We start from the raw sequence: 15,529 nt of genomic DNA, 5'->3' as shown, positions 1-15,529 counted from the left end.
GTTATTGTCATTAACCTACTCCTGAATTAATGAAATAACTTCACTATTTTTCCTCATTCAAGGAGAGAAATTCAGTTGAGTCTGTGGGTGTTGGACGTTGTGTGATGTGCTTGAGACGCAAAGCTGAACATCTGTAAATCCCTTCTGCTAGCAAATGGATTCTGAATTGCTTAGGAGTCAAGGCTTTTCTTCATCTTGCTGTGATCTGCCCAGCACTCCAGGCTTCATTTATCACAATGCCTTCTGGGGACATGACACTCTTGTAACTTAGCTCCCAACTTGCTTCTCCACCAACCCCATCTGCTCTCCATCCTCTTACCCTCCAACTGTCCCCCACAAACAGTGGAAAATACCTAGTTTTTTCTATCTATGGGAACTTGTTCATGACATGTTTTAAAACAAGAGTTGGCAAACTTTTTCTGTAAAGGAACAGAGAGTAAATATTTAGGGCTTTACAGGCCACATGGTTTCTATTGAAACCACTTACCTCTGTAGTTGTAGCCTAAAACCAGTTGAATAATATGTAAAAGGAAAATAGTATTCCAGTAAAACTATTTGCAAAACAGATAGCTGGGAGGCTGTATGTAGTTTACTGACTTAGAATGTCCCCCTGTACCTCTATGTTCCCAAATTTTCTGTTCTCTGATTCTTTGTCATCATCACCACCAGAAAAGAATTCTTGGTTTGATTTAGCACTCACCTCTACCACATCTACTGTAGCAAGGAGGTTACCTTCTTAGAAAGATGCAAATTCCTGGGTAATGGGCTCAAATGTCATTCTTTGCATCTCCTATATTCAATATTTAGTGAATGAAAATATGAAGACATGAAAATTATATAATAGAAAAGCATTACCTAAAAAAATAGATCTAAATTTTTTTTTTAATAAGAAACATTTGCTCTTTTTCACTGAAATTTGTGGATTTTGACATGTATCCTAATTCCAAATGTCTAGGCAGATCTTACTGAATAAAGCAGTACAAACCAAGGCAAGGAAGACCAAATTCTTGTTATAGATACACTACTCTTTTGTCCTTTCAAATTTGAAAGCCAACAAGGAAAATTGAAACTATGCATATTTTGAATTTTGTAGCGTCAGTAAATTCCAATGAAGTGTAAGAAAAAGGCCATAATTTAAAACAGTAAAGTATGATAGAAAGACAAAACTATTTTCTATGATTTTTCTGCATGACAGCTAAGATGAAGAACATTCAGTCCCAGTTGAAATCTCACGGACTTCCCTGGTGGTCCAGCGGTTAAAAATCCACCTGTCAGTGGAGGGAACATGGGTTCACGCCTTGCTCCAGGGGGATTTCACATGCCACTGGGCAGCTGAGCCCTATGCTGCAACCTACTCAGCATGTGCCCTCTGGAGCTTGTGCCCCACCAGAGAAACCACCACCATGAGAAGCCTGCACACTGCAACAAAGCGGTAGCCCCCACACATCACAGCTGGAAAAAGCAACAAAGACCCAGCGCAGCCATAAACAAATAAATATAAACTTAAAAAAATCTCATCAGCATTTCAAATGGTCTAGAATATTATCAGTAGTTGCAGATAATATATCTATGACAAGTCTGAAAAACTCTGTAAAAATAAATTTCTTAAAAAAGGCAATTTAGTAAAGGGTCTAATTTTAAAAATCATTGTAGAGGACTTAGTATAAATTTTTTTTCATACACACAACACATAAATACTTCGATTTTGAAAGAAAAGCCCTTGTGTATAATGTCAATAAAAAGGATAACATCTGGGAAGAAATTCAGTCTAAATGCACGGGAACAACATGAAAAACTTCAAACCTCCACTCTTGGCATAAAACAATGACTGAATGCATGGAAACATGTGACATGCTTTTAGATGGGAAGATTTGATATTGTGAAAATATCGAGTCTTCATTAATTATCTATAACTACATTTCATCCCCAATCAAAATAACAAAGTACTATTAATATTTTAGGAAAGCTTACAAAGACACTAGAAAAATGAACCTAAGATAATATCAAATTTATCAGCCATATCACATTTCTAGTTCTTAATCTAGAAAAGAGAAATATTATTCTTTTCAATAAAATCTTTACTACTATACATCCAAAGTCAAATGACAAACATGCCCATTAATAGATGCAAAAAAATAATAATAACAACAAGTAGACAAAAGAGAAATATCCTTGAAATACAAAGAAATACAAACCTTGCAGTAGAAAATTAAGTATAGGGCAGCTCACAGTAACTCACAACTAAAAAAAATAGAATAAGTAGATACTAACCATATGGGAAAGAAAGCTCAGCCTCATTACTAAGAAATGCACATTAAAATAAGGTACTTTTAAAGCAACTAGATTGACAAAGATTGAAATATTTGTTAAGTCTCAGTATAGTAAGGGAATTGATAAATGGCCACTCTTCATGGCCTCTTGATTGAGAGTGTTATTTGTTAATAGATCTATTGATAGGCAACTTGGCTGTCAAAATGTGAAATGTGCATCTCCTTCAACTCTTTTCCAGTCAAATTCCTTAGGAAGATTTCCTACTTGTCTAGTTTTGAAAGGTACTATTGAAAGTAAAGTGGTTACACCTAGATGTTCATTAATGAGAGAGACATTGGATTATGGTAAATCAGTATTTTGGACTAAGTAGTTCTTAAGAATTAGATAGTTTTGTAGATGTTGATATAGAACAGTCTTCAAATTATAGAGAGAAGAAAGCAAGATGTAGACTATTCTATACATGTTACAATTTCTTCTTTATATGTTGTTTTGCATTTGGCATGCATAAAAATTTCAGATTTGGTAAGAAATTAATGTCTATAGCATAGAGTCTATAGTAGGTTAGGAGATGGTATGAGAATTGATATGAGATATATCAAAATCAATGTGTTTATTTTCAATTTAATCCTATTCTATTTTTGTAACAGTAATCTTGTTGCAAATAAAGATCATCAAGCTTTTCCTAGATACTTTGTACTAGAGAAAGGCAGAATACAATTTTTAAGTATGAAAAAATGCCTTAGGTTAGTAACATCCCAGCTTCTCATACTGTGTATCACTTACATCACTGTGATAAATGTAATCTAAACCTCAGTGTATTTTCAGGACTTCCTGTCTCATAGCTGGATAAAGGAAGAATCATAGTTGGATGTGTTAACATTTGTTTCTTCTCTCCTCCTGATTCCTTGGAAGGTATTTTTGCCCAAACACACTTGGCCTCAGTATAGTCTCTCACTCTTTCCTCTACCCCATCCATGGGAAAGTGATTTAGCAGAAATGTGGGCAGAATAACCTGCTGGGAGGTTCCTGCTCTGGGCCAGGCTGTGAACTGGGAGATAAAGCCCCTGCCTTGGCAGAGGGAGCAAGGTATGTGAAGTCAACCTCAATTAGCCCCTTCTCCAGGTCAAATTTTATCATTCAGGGGGATGAAAGCATCCGTATTCTGACTCTGATCTTACTGTTCATTTGTCCAAAACTCATCTGAAAAGACAGATGCTATTTATCGAGTTGCCTCAAAACTCCAGTATTACACTATTCAGGAAAAGTAATAGTCCCCCAAACTCATCATGGCAAGCCTCCCAGGGTGTAGTTGAAGAAACTGAAGTTCCAAAAATTGAAAAAACTAGTTCCAGTTGACACAGTAGCTAAACTGAAAACTGGAACACAGATTTGGTCCTTGTCCAGTAATTTAAAGATTTTACAAGGAACCACTAATATTTAAAAGAAAAGACTCTTAGGAATTGCTTCATGTAATCAAACATTAGAAATCTACATCTGATGGGGCTATGCATTGCTGATAGAATGTTGTTTTTATTGGAGATTCATGCAAGATGACCCATACAATTTCTCAGTAAAACCTCTGGATCCACCTGGAAGATCCCCAGTTCCTATGTGGAGAAGATCCCCAGTTACTATGTGTTTTTGTTGCTAAACTAGATACAAAAGGTCAGGCTTTACTTGCCAGGTTGTCACATGGAATTAAAACCCAATTATTAGATGAATCTTACAAAAATATCCTGTCCATCCTGTGCTGAAAATATGTCAGCTTAATTAATCTCTGTGGGAAGTTGCTCTTACCACATATTTATAAGCTGGAAATTTATTTATAGTTGAAGTTTCTTGAAAACTTTAAAAAAAAAATAACTAAAAATTATTTGAAGACTTCCAAATACACAGTAGGGATTTCAAAAGCACTAAGACTAAGAAAAGTAAGAGCTTTACATTTAGTTAATAGATTCCTACTGAGCAGAAAATAAAAATCCCCAACTTGGAATGTGATTTAACACAGTAACTATGCTTAAGGAGGAATGGGAATTTAGACCTAGTATTATTTATGGTCTAAGTCAACTCATCCAGGTTACTGCTGTTTCATAGTATCCAATAGGGTTCTTAAATACAGACTCTGTACTAAGGATAAAAACAAAAGTTCCTCCTTACTGAATTCATGCTACATTCATGCTACATTCATGCTATATTCACATCAGTAGACTGTTACCCTGATGTCAAATATATATGTAGATATTTACTACATGTATGTTCAGTTCAGTTCAGTAGTTCAGTCGTGTCCAACTCTTTGTGACCACATGAATCGCAGCATGCCAGGCCTCCCTGTCCATCCCGGAGTTCACTCAAACTCATGTCCATCGAGTTGGTGATGCCATCCAGCCATCTCATCCTCTGTCATCCACTTCTCCTCCTACCCCCAATCCCTCCCACCATCAGGGTCTTTTCCAATGAGTCAACTCTTTACATGAGGTGGCCAAAGTTTTGGCGTTTCAGCTTTAGCATTAGTCCTTCCAATGAACACCCAGGCCTGATCTCCTTTAGGATGGACTGGTTGGACCTCCTTGCAGTCCAAGGGACTCTCAAGAGTCTTCTCCAACACCATACTTCAAAAGCATCAATTCTTCGGCAGTCAGCTTTCTTCACAGTCCAACTCTCACATCCATACGTGACCACTGGAAAAACCATAGCCTTGACTAGACGGACCTTTGTTGGCAAGGTAATGTCTCTGCTTTTGAATATGCTATCTAGGTGGTCATAACTTTCCTTCCAAGGAGTAAGCGTCTTTTAATTTCATGGCTGCAGTCACCATCTGCAGTGATTTTGGAGCCCCCCAAAATAAAGTCTGACACTATTTTCACTGTTTCCTCATCTCTTTCCCATGAAGTGATGGGACCAGATGCCATGATCCTAGTTTTCTGAATGTCAAGTTTTAAGCCAACTTTTTCACTCTCCTCTTTCACTTTCGTCAAGCGGCTCCTTACTTCCTCTTCACTTTCTGCCATAAGGGTGGCATCATCTGCATACCTGAGGTTATTGATATTTCTTCCAGCAATCTTGATTCCAGCTTGTGCTTCCTCCAGCCGAGCGTTTCTCATGATGTACTCTGCATATAAGTTAAATAAGCAAGGTGACAATATACAGCTTGACGCACTCCTTTTCCTATTTGGAACCAGTCTGTTGTTCCATATCCAGTTCTAACTATTGCTTCCTGACCTGCATACAGATTTCTCAAGAGGCAGGTCAGGTGGTCTGGTATTCCCATCTCTTTCAGAATTTTCCACAGTTAATTGTGATCTACACAGTCAAAGGCTTTGGCATAGTCAATAAAGTAGAAATAAATGTTTTTTTTGGAACGCTCTTGTTTTTACGATGATCCAGCAGATGTTGGCAATTTGATCTCTGGTTCCTCTGCCTTTTCTAAAACCAGCTTGAACATCTGGAAGTTCACGGTTCACGTATTGCTGAAGCCTGGCTTGGAGAATTTTGAGCATTGCTACTAGCTTGTGAGATGAGTGCAATTGTGCAGTAGTTTGAGCATTCTTTGGCATTGCCTTTCTTTGGGATTGAAATGAAACTGACCTTTTCCAGTCCTGTGGCCACTGCTGAGTTTTCCAAATTTGCTGGCATATTGAGTGCAGCACTTTCACAGCATCGTCATTCAGGATTTGAAACAGCTCAACTGGAATTCCATCACCTCCACTAGCTTTGTTGATAGTGATGCTTCCTAAGGCCCACTTGACTTCACATTCCATGATGTCTGGCTCTAGGTGAGTGATCACACCATTGTGATTATCTTGGTCATGAAGATCTTTTTTGTACAGTTCTTCTGTGTATTCTTGCCACCTCTTCTTAATATCTTCTGCTTCTGTTAGGTCCAGACCATTTCTGTCCTTTACCGAGCCCATCTTTGCATGAAATGTTCCCTTGGTATCTCTAATTTTCTTGAAGAGATCTCTAGTCTTTCCCATTCTGTTGTTTTCCTCGATTTCTTTGCATTGATCACTTAGGAAGGCTTTCTTCTGTCTCCTTGCTATTCTTTGGAACTCTGCATTCAGATGCTTATATCTTTCCTTTTCTCCTTTGCTTTTCACTTCCCTTCTTTTCACAGCTATTTGTATGGCCTCCCCAGACAGCCATTTTGCTTTTTTGCATTTCTTTTCCATGGGGATGGTCTTGATCCCTGTCTCCTGTACAATGTCACGAACCTCTGTCCATAGTTCATCAGGTACTCTGTCTATTACATCTAGTCTCTTAAATTTATTTCTCACTTCCACTGCATAATCATAAGGGATTTGATTTAGGTCATCCCTGAATGGTCTAGCGGCTTTCCCTACTTTCTTCAGTTTAAGTCTGAATTTGGCAATAAGGGGTTCATGATCTTAGCCACAATCAGCTCCTGGTCTTGTTTTTGCTGACTGTATAGAGCTTCTCCATCTTTGGCTGCAAAGAATATAATCAATCTGATTTCGGTGTTGACCATCTGGTGATGTCCATGTCTAGAGTCTTCTCTTGTGTTGTTGGAAGAGGGTGTTTGCTATGACCAGTGTGTTCTCTTGGCAAAACTCTATTAGCCTTTGCCCTGCTTCATTCCACATTCCAAGGCCAAATTTGCCTGTTACTCCAGGTGTTTCTTGACTTCCTACTTTTGCATTCCAATCCCCTATAATGAAAAGGACATTTTTTTTGGGTGTTAGTTCTAAAAGGTCTTGTAGGTCTTCATAGCACTGTTGGACTTCAGCTTCTTCAGTGTTACTGGTTGCTGCATAGGCTTGGATATATGTTACTAAATATCACTAAAATAAGTTACTAAAGATATTTTGCAGAGTTTAGATTTTTACTTCATCTCCTTCTCCTTAGAAAACATACTTTTTTTGAAGTATCAATAGATACAAACAATTTCTTTGTCTCAGTTCCTCCCTGGGCCTTTTTTTGGTAAAATCATCTTTCTTTAAAGCATCGTTGACATGTTTCACTGTTTCATCTTCCATGTCTATCTAGACTGAGGCAGTCAGTGTCTCATATCACAGCTTTTATTCTAATGCAACAAAATTCTTAGTGGCTCTGTTTGCCATTTTGCAAAATACACATAGTTGGTTCAGGTCTCATAAGTCTTTATATTACTTCATGTATTGTTACTGAGTTTGTCTACAAACTGTGATACTCACAAAAAGGAAGGTTATGTCATTGTCTTTAGAAATAAACTCACTGGAATTCATGTAGATATCTGGGTTTTCTTTGCATCAAACCATCAACTCTTAGGCCAAAGCTAAGATGAAGAAAGCAGCTCAAGAAACAGGCTGTGGACTTGAACCCTGTCTCTCTTCCTTTTAATTTATCTTCTTTTTAGCTACAACCCTCCTTACCACTTTCTCCACTGTGCAAATTTGATCTTTTCATTGAACCATTCTCTCCTTCCCACCTCTGAAATACTTCCGTTCACCTCTTCTGACCTGTTTCTGTGGTGGCACTTAGGCTCTCTGTGGTCACTGGAGAATGTAGATCCCACTTGGGAGACAACCTACCTCCCTTTGAACCTGATTTTGCTCTTCACACTTAGTCACACTCAGCTTCAGATCCCTCATGTATAAAATGAAGATGGTAGTAATATTTGCTGTTGCAGAATACTGAGCAATTAATCAGCAAGTACATGTAAAGTTCCCTACACATACTAAGCACTCGATATGTATTAGTTATTATTATTAATGATCACTGTGTTGCTGCTGTTGTTCTTGGTCACTCCTGCACAGCCTATCTTGGATTTCCCTTCTTTTACCTGAAGGTATGCATACTTCTAGCTCTTACCCACCTCTCCTTACTTTTGTCAACCTATAAAGTAACTAGGATTATGAGGGCAGAGGGGTGGAGAATATATCTATTTGGGGGATGTCCGAGGGACCACGCGTTCTGTAGCATTGTTTCCTGTTAACTACCAGTGCCTAGATCTGTGCTGTGTTGGAATCTAAGAATGTTCATCATCTTTTATGCATTCACTGAAGTAATGCCTCCACCGTGCATCATTTTCTGATGTCATTCTGTATGTCACTTTTTCTTGGGTTTATAGATACAGAAATCACTGAAGGCACAAATCAGATGAAAACATCATCATGGTGTCACCTGAGGGTAGGCTAGAGTGGAAATATTGTTTCTATTCCATGTGTTAAAATTCCAAGGCTTAGAGGGACAGAACCGATTGTGTATATTCAAATTACATCCCTACACTTGCTAGTTTTATGAGTTTATCTTACTAAGCCTGTTTCTTTACTTGTAAAATATGGACAATATTTACCATGAAGATTATTTTAGAGATTGAAGGAGATATTATTATCTGCATAACAGATGATATATATATATATGTGTATGTATATAAGTATAAAGCAAATTATGCATATAGTGACTTTCCTGTAGTGACAACTCTTGTCTCTTTTTCCCTCCAGATTATACCATAAATTAAGTCTGGGAAACTCCTTGAATTGATATTTATAATTACCCAATACAGATAATGCGTTTTAAAATAATATCACACAATGTTTATATGTGAGCCATAAGTATATACTCTGAAGTTTTGTTCACATTTTATTTTTTCTTTAACCTTCTTCATTCAGGGTGTTGTTCTGATGAACCCCTCATGTTCTCTGATGAGGAGAAGCTGCTACCAAATCCATTCTCTCTGCCTCAGCATTGCTTTAGAAAATTCCACTTTTCCTGGCCAGTCCTCTTATCTGCATGTGTGTATACATTTGCTAAACTTGACCCCTTAGACTTTTAGTGAGGAATATTCTGGTTTGCGTGTATGCCAAAATAACTAGGCAGACCCAGAAAACACAGTTGCATTGAAATTCCAAAAAATGGCGTATTGAAAATAGTCACCAGGATCTTGTTTTTGGAGAGTAAACTTACAGAGAAATATTATTCCAAGGAATGTGAAGTGGTGATAATTTTGTAGAATATCATTGATGATGATATCTGGATCAGTCTGGTTGCTTTGGGATAAGGGCTCAAGACCTGGCTTTTGCAATTACTTTTCATTTTATCCAGTGTTTTCCAGGGATTGTAAGAATATTAATATACGTCCTAGCTTAACAGAATTTGGAAAAAATATATCAATAAATACATTATTAAGCAAATGTCCATAGGATGGTAATAATGGGTAGATAGTGGGCAGGGCAGCACCAGAGATGAAGTATCAGTAACACACTGAGGATGTCGATTGACTGTCTGCCTGTGCTTCTTAGGCCTTTACTTGTTCATGAGCTTTTCCCCACTATGTTACTTGGATGAGGAAGAAGTAGAGCACAGTGTTATTGTGAAGTCTTCCTTTCCTTGTCTGGAAGTTTCTGTCTTTAAAGAATAATAAAAAGTGGAGAGAGATTATAAATCTATAATACTTTATATATAAAACTTACTTTTTGCCTGTGCTTTCTTTTGCCTCAAGTGATAGGTTGTTGGTAGTCACTCAATCGTGCTTGACTGTGACCACATGGACTGAAGCCTGCCAGGCTCCTCTGTCCGAAGTGATAAGCTGCTGCTGCTAAGTCGCTTCAGTCGTATCCGACTCTGTGCGACCCCATAGGCAGCGGTTCACCAGGCTCCCCTGTCCCTGGGATTCTCTAGGCAAGAACACTGGAGTGGGTGGCCATTTCCTTCTCCAATGCATGAAAGTGAAAAGTGAAAGTGACATCGCTCAGTCGTGCCGACTCTTCGCGACCCCATGGACTGCAGCCTACGAGCCTCCTCCATCCACGGGATTTTCCATGCAAGAGTACTGGAGTGGGGTGCCATTGCCTTCTCCAAAAGCGATAAAAGAGAGGTGTAATAAAATGGCAGTTTGAGGTCACAACAGGCTTTCCATCTGGCTCGGTGGCAAAGAATCTCCCTGCCAATGCGGAAGTGCAAGTTTGATCCCTGGGTTGGGAAGATCCCCTGGAGGAGGAAATGGCAATCCATTCTAGTATTCTTGCCTGAGAAATCCCATGGACAGAAGAGCCTGGCAGGCTACAGTCCATGGGGTCGCAAAGAGTCGGACATGACTGAACAACTGAGCACACACACGTGAGGCCAGTGTAGAGTAATGGTGAAGAACAGAGCAAGGAATGAGGCCCATCGCCAATGCTTTGAGATGAACCAAATCGAGAAACGAGGTATGAGTGTTATGTAAATCATTTAAAACAACTGGAGTAATAGAGATGGCAACCAGTCAAAGGGATGTGGCCATGGTGCTAGAGCAGGAAACTCACCAGTCCACTCACTAGATCTCCAGTTGGAAAGTGCTTGAGTTTCTTAGGTTATGAACCAGGCCTGTCTGGGCAGCATGGGAACAACCGAGGTAGAGCTATTTATTACACTAACTGATATAAACATGTCTTAGTAACTTACTGCTATGAATGTCTTCATAGGCTGCAGATGGAAAAAGATTGAGGTCAGTAATGAAAACTGCTAGTCAGTTTTGGACATTGAGCATTGTTGGATTATATAAATCAACCTTTATTTAATCACATATATGCCCATGTCAAGACATTTGCCTGCTGGAACTAAAAATCCTATGAGTGTGAAGTTGTACTATATACAATAAGAATTAAACTTAGATGTCGAAGATTTAGAGATTTTGAAATACCTAGAATATTAAGTTTTAATTATTACTCTCATACATTCTTGACTTTTGTACTTATTGTATTCATTATTCAAGATAACCTAATAATTGCAAAAATAGATTGGAAGAAATGATTTATTCTTTGATAAATATATTTAAATAAAATTAAATTTCCCCCAGTTGAATCCTTACAGCTCTTTGTGTGTGTGTGTGTAATCTTAAGTTTTCTAATGAGCAGGTGGACCCAAAAAAGACCAAAGATTGCTTTATTAATAAGCAGAATAAGGGAGTATGAATTGTAAGTATAGACTTTGAGAAAATCTTTAAGAAAACTGTCTTTCTCTGAGTGACTAATAAATTGTTCATCCATGCTATAATAGACAACACCTTAGTATCATGAGGTGAAATGTAGGTGTTTAGCAAAAACTTATGTATTTTGTGTATAAACTAATTTCTGAGAGCTGCATGTAAAATGTATCTTTTTCCTCTTGTCTTGCTGGAGAGCAGATAGCTAATAAAACTTCAATAAATGAGCTCTAGCTTCTAGGCACTTACAAGGTACTATGCAATTACACCTCAGACATAGTTTGATCCCTACCTTCTCCATACGCTGTGTCTGTTTCTCTAGCACAATCTCTTGTATGGAGATCTCTTGTATGTGGAAACAGTGGCAGACTTTATTATTTTGGGCTCCAAAATCACTGCAGATGGTGACTGCAGTCATGAAATTAAAAGACGCTTGCTCCTTGGAAGAAAAGCTATTATTAACAAACTAGACAGCGTATTAAAAAGCAGACATTACTTTGTCAACAAAGGTCCATCTAGTCAAAGCTATGGTTTTTCCAATAGCCATGTATGGATGTGAGAGTTCTCTTTCTTTTTCTATAAAGAAAGCTAAGCACCAACGAATTGATGCTTTTGAACTGTGGTGTTGGAGAAGACCCTTTATGGTCCCCTGGACTGCAAGGAGACCCAACCAGTCCATCCTAAAGGAAATCAGTCCTGAATATTCATTGGAAGGACTGATACTGCAGCTGAAACTCCAATATTTTGGCCACGTGATGGGAAGAGCTGACTCATTTGAAAAGACCCTGATGATGGGAAAGATTGAAGGTGGGAGGAGAAGGGGACAACAGAGGATGAGATGGTTGGATGACATCACCAACTCAATGGACATGTGTTTGAGTAAACTCTGGGAGTTGATGATGGACAGGGAGGCCTGGCTTGCTGCAATCCATGGGGTCGCAAAGAGTCAGACAAAACTGAGCAACTGAACTGAACTTGTATGGAGATCCACCTTCCCTAGTAAATGTAAAGATACATTCAAAAAGTTTTACCTTTGTAACCTCTTCAGTACCAAGCAATGCAAAAGGCTCTGAAGAACTGTTTAAACTGAATTTCATTCATGGCTAGGATCTTCTAGCTCTGTAATAGGGAAGATCACTTTGAGGAATGACTAGAAACAAAGTGGGATCCTCTTCAACTTGGTCTGTTAACTTGGATAGTCCCATGATTTGACTACTGAATTTAGGAGAGTACACACTAGTATCACAAGTGTTTCAGTTCAGTTCAGTTCAGTCGCGTCCAGCTCTTTGCGACCCCATGAATCGCAGCATGCCAGGCCTCCCTGTCCATCACCAACTCCCGGAGCTCACTCAGACTCACGTCCGTTGCGTCAGTGATGCCATCCAGCCATCTCATCCTCTGTCATCCTCTTCTCTTCCTGCCCCCAATCCCTCCCAGCATCAGAGTCTTTTCCAATGAGTCAACTCTTCGCATGAGGTGGCCAAAGTACTGGAGTTTCAGCTTTAGCATCATTCCTTCCAAAGAAGTTCCAGGGCTGATCTCCTTCAGAATGGACTGGTTGGATCTCCTTGCAGTCCAAGGGACTCTCAAGAGTCTTCTCCAACACCACAGTTCAAAAGCATCAATTCTTCGGTGCTCAGTCTTCTTCACAGTCCAACTCTCACATCCATACATGACCACAGGAAAAACCATAGCCTTGACTAGACGGAGTGTTTAAAGGTACAAATAAAGAACTTATATAGTTCAGGCTGGGAGATTGTTTCTAGCAGGAAGATGAAGATAAGCCCTTCAGAGGAGTTATTATTCAAAAGCACATTTAAGAGATACATGTGATAGATGTTTAAGGAAGAGGGATGAGTTAGTTACTCATGACCTCATTCAGTAAGCACATATAGAATACTTGTTATGTGTTAGGCAAAAGAAACAATGTTGAGATAGGCAAGGCTCTAACAAGGAGCTATCAGTGACTTGGAGGGTGGGAGGAAAGGTTAATTGGGGCTTTAATGTGCAAGATAGGGTGAAAGATTGTGTTTTTAAATGAGAGAAGGAAAGATGTCTCCATCCCATGTGCTCTTCTTGAACTCTGCCACTGCCAGCACCATCTCAGGGCAGAGTTTGTGTCAGTTCCCTTGCACCTGAGGAGATCTTTGTCACTGCTTTGGCCAGTGGCTAGAGTGGAGGTAACTTCAGAGACCCAGCAGAAAAATGACATGTGCTGCCATCTTCTTCTCTTGAAATGATCTTACTAGGAATCTGTCTGTCGTGCTGTGAAGGAGCCTTAAGGCAGCCTAAGATGAAACCCACTTGGAGAGGAAGCAAGACCCCTTGCCTTCAACCTCCACTAAGTTCACAGTTGGCAACCAATATGCTGGCCCTGTGAGTGAGGCACCATAAATGTGGCTCCTCCAGTCCTCCATGGAGATGCTCCAGTGGAAATGAGCCATCCCCAGTGAGCCCTGCCCAAACTAAAAGAATGGATTGTTATTGTTCAATAACTGTATTATAATGGAGTTTAATGATAATTAAATAGTTTTAAGCTTTATTAATTAATCATTATCAATCTATATTAAACTCATCTACATTTTATATTTATATATAATTTAATACTTATCATGTATTATATGATATTAATTATTAACACTAATATTAATTAGTTAATACTTCAGTTCAGTTCAGTCACTCAGTCGTGTCCGACTCTTTGTGACCCCATGAATTGCAGCACGCCAAGCCTCCCTGTCCATCACCAACTCCCAGAGTTCACTCAGACTCACGTCCATCAAGTCAGTGATGCCATCCAGCCATCTCATCCTCGGTCGTCCCCTTCTTCTCCTGCCCCCAATCCCTCCCAGCATAGAGTCTTTTCCAATGAGTCAACTCTTCGCATGAGGTGGCCAAAGTACTGGAGTTTCAGCTTTAGCATCATTCCTTCCAAAGAGATCCCAGGGCTGATCTCCTTCAGAATGGACTGGTTGGATCTCCTTGCAGTCCAAGGGACTCTCAAGAGTCTTCTCCAGCACCATGTACAAAAGCATCAATTCTTCGATGCTCAGCTTTCTTCACAGTCCAAATCTCGCATCCATACATGACTACTAGAAAAAGTAAATACTATACCATATGATATTATGATTGATAATATTAATAGATCATAGTTCAACAATAACTGAAGATTTCACTGTTTACCAAGTCTCTATTTGGGAAAAGTTACTGACCTTTTGAAAATTCTTAGCCTTGGTTTCTTCAGCTTTGAAATTGGGAATCATACTAATATTTGCCTCTTAATGATGTGGTAATAACTGGAATTAATATATAGCAAGGTGCTTGAGATGTAGTAAGAACTCAGTAGCTGTTAGTTGTGATGATAATGACAATGATGGTAATGATGCTGATGAGGAAGATGAAAGCAAAGATATCACTTTTACCTGGTCTGCTTGTTTGCTGTATTATATTTTCAATATGATTTTTATGGGTCAGTTTATGTGAATAGACTAAAACTCAGAAATTTGGGGGATTTGTCCCATTTATTTTTGTATGTCAACCACGATGTGCTCGTTGGATTGTGGAAGAACAGGCAGTAGAGTGAAAAAGATAAACTCTGTCTTGGACTTCTGGGGTTTAGACGTGAAGGGGATATCCCTATAACATATAAAAGTCCCTGGAAGTAGGAGCTTTGTACCTATGAAAAAAAAGCAGGGAATTGAATGATAATTGTAGACACTGTTGAGAAAATCTCTGTGGTATATGTCTGATAAGAGTACAAGGCAGAATGCAGTAATTTTTTCAAGTATAAGTTACAGAGCCTGAGGCTGAGGATATTAATTCTGAGTGAGAAGACAGAAGATGACTGCCCAGAAACGGTGACACTAGACAAGTTTCTCTTTTAAATCTTGGAGATTCATTGGAAGTGACTATCTGTTTTATTCAAATTTACTTTCCAAAGAAAAGAATTAGATCAGATCTCCCCAGGTTAGTACTCAGAGATGAATGGGAAGTGAAGCCACACATTTTCAGTTTCGGAGTAGTTGGTAGTGGAGTAAGGAAGAGCTGTATGAAGTTGGGTAATTCTGTACAATGAAATGGGATCTCAGACCGTGAACCTCAATATTTTCAGGAATTTTCTGGAATTATCATAAATGTTAGAAGTTCTCATTAAAATATAAATGTCTAAGCACCAAATATGGACATGAATGAATTCCTTGTGTTGTTTTTGCTATTATTGTTTATCTTTTTAACTTTAACACCACCTCTGCTTTGGCCATGTTTTTATTATTTTTGCTTTTGTTGTTCTCAATTTAATACTTGCAGTATTCTTTAATCTTCTAAGGTTTAGGGTAAAAATGGCCCCTAGTCTCTTTCTTAACT

The sequence above is a fragment of the Budorcas taxicolor genome, chromosome 5, assembly GCF_023091745.1.
Source record: "Budorcas taxicolor isolate Tak-1 chromosome 5, Takin1.1, whole genome shotgun sequence".
Lineage (NCBI taxonomy): Eukaryota > Metazoa > Chordata > Mammalia > Artiodactyla > Bovidae > Budorcas > Budorcas taxicolor.
This window is presented reverse-complemented; position numbering follows the sequence as displayed.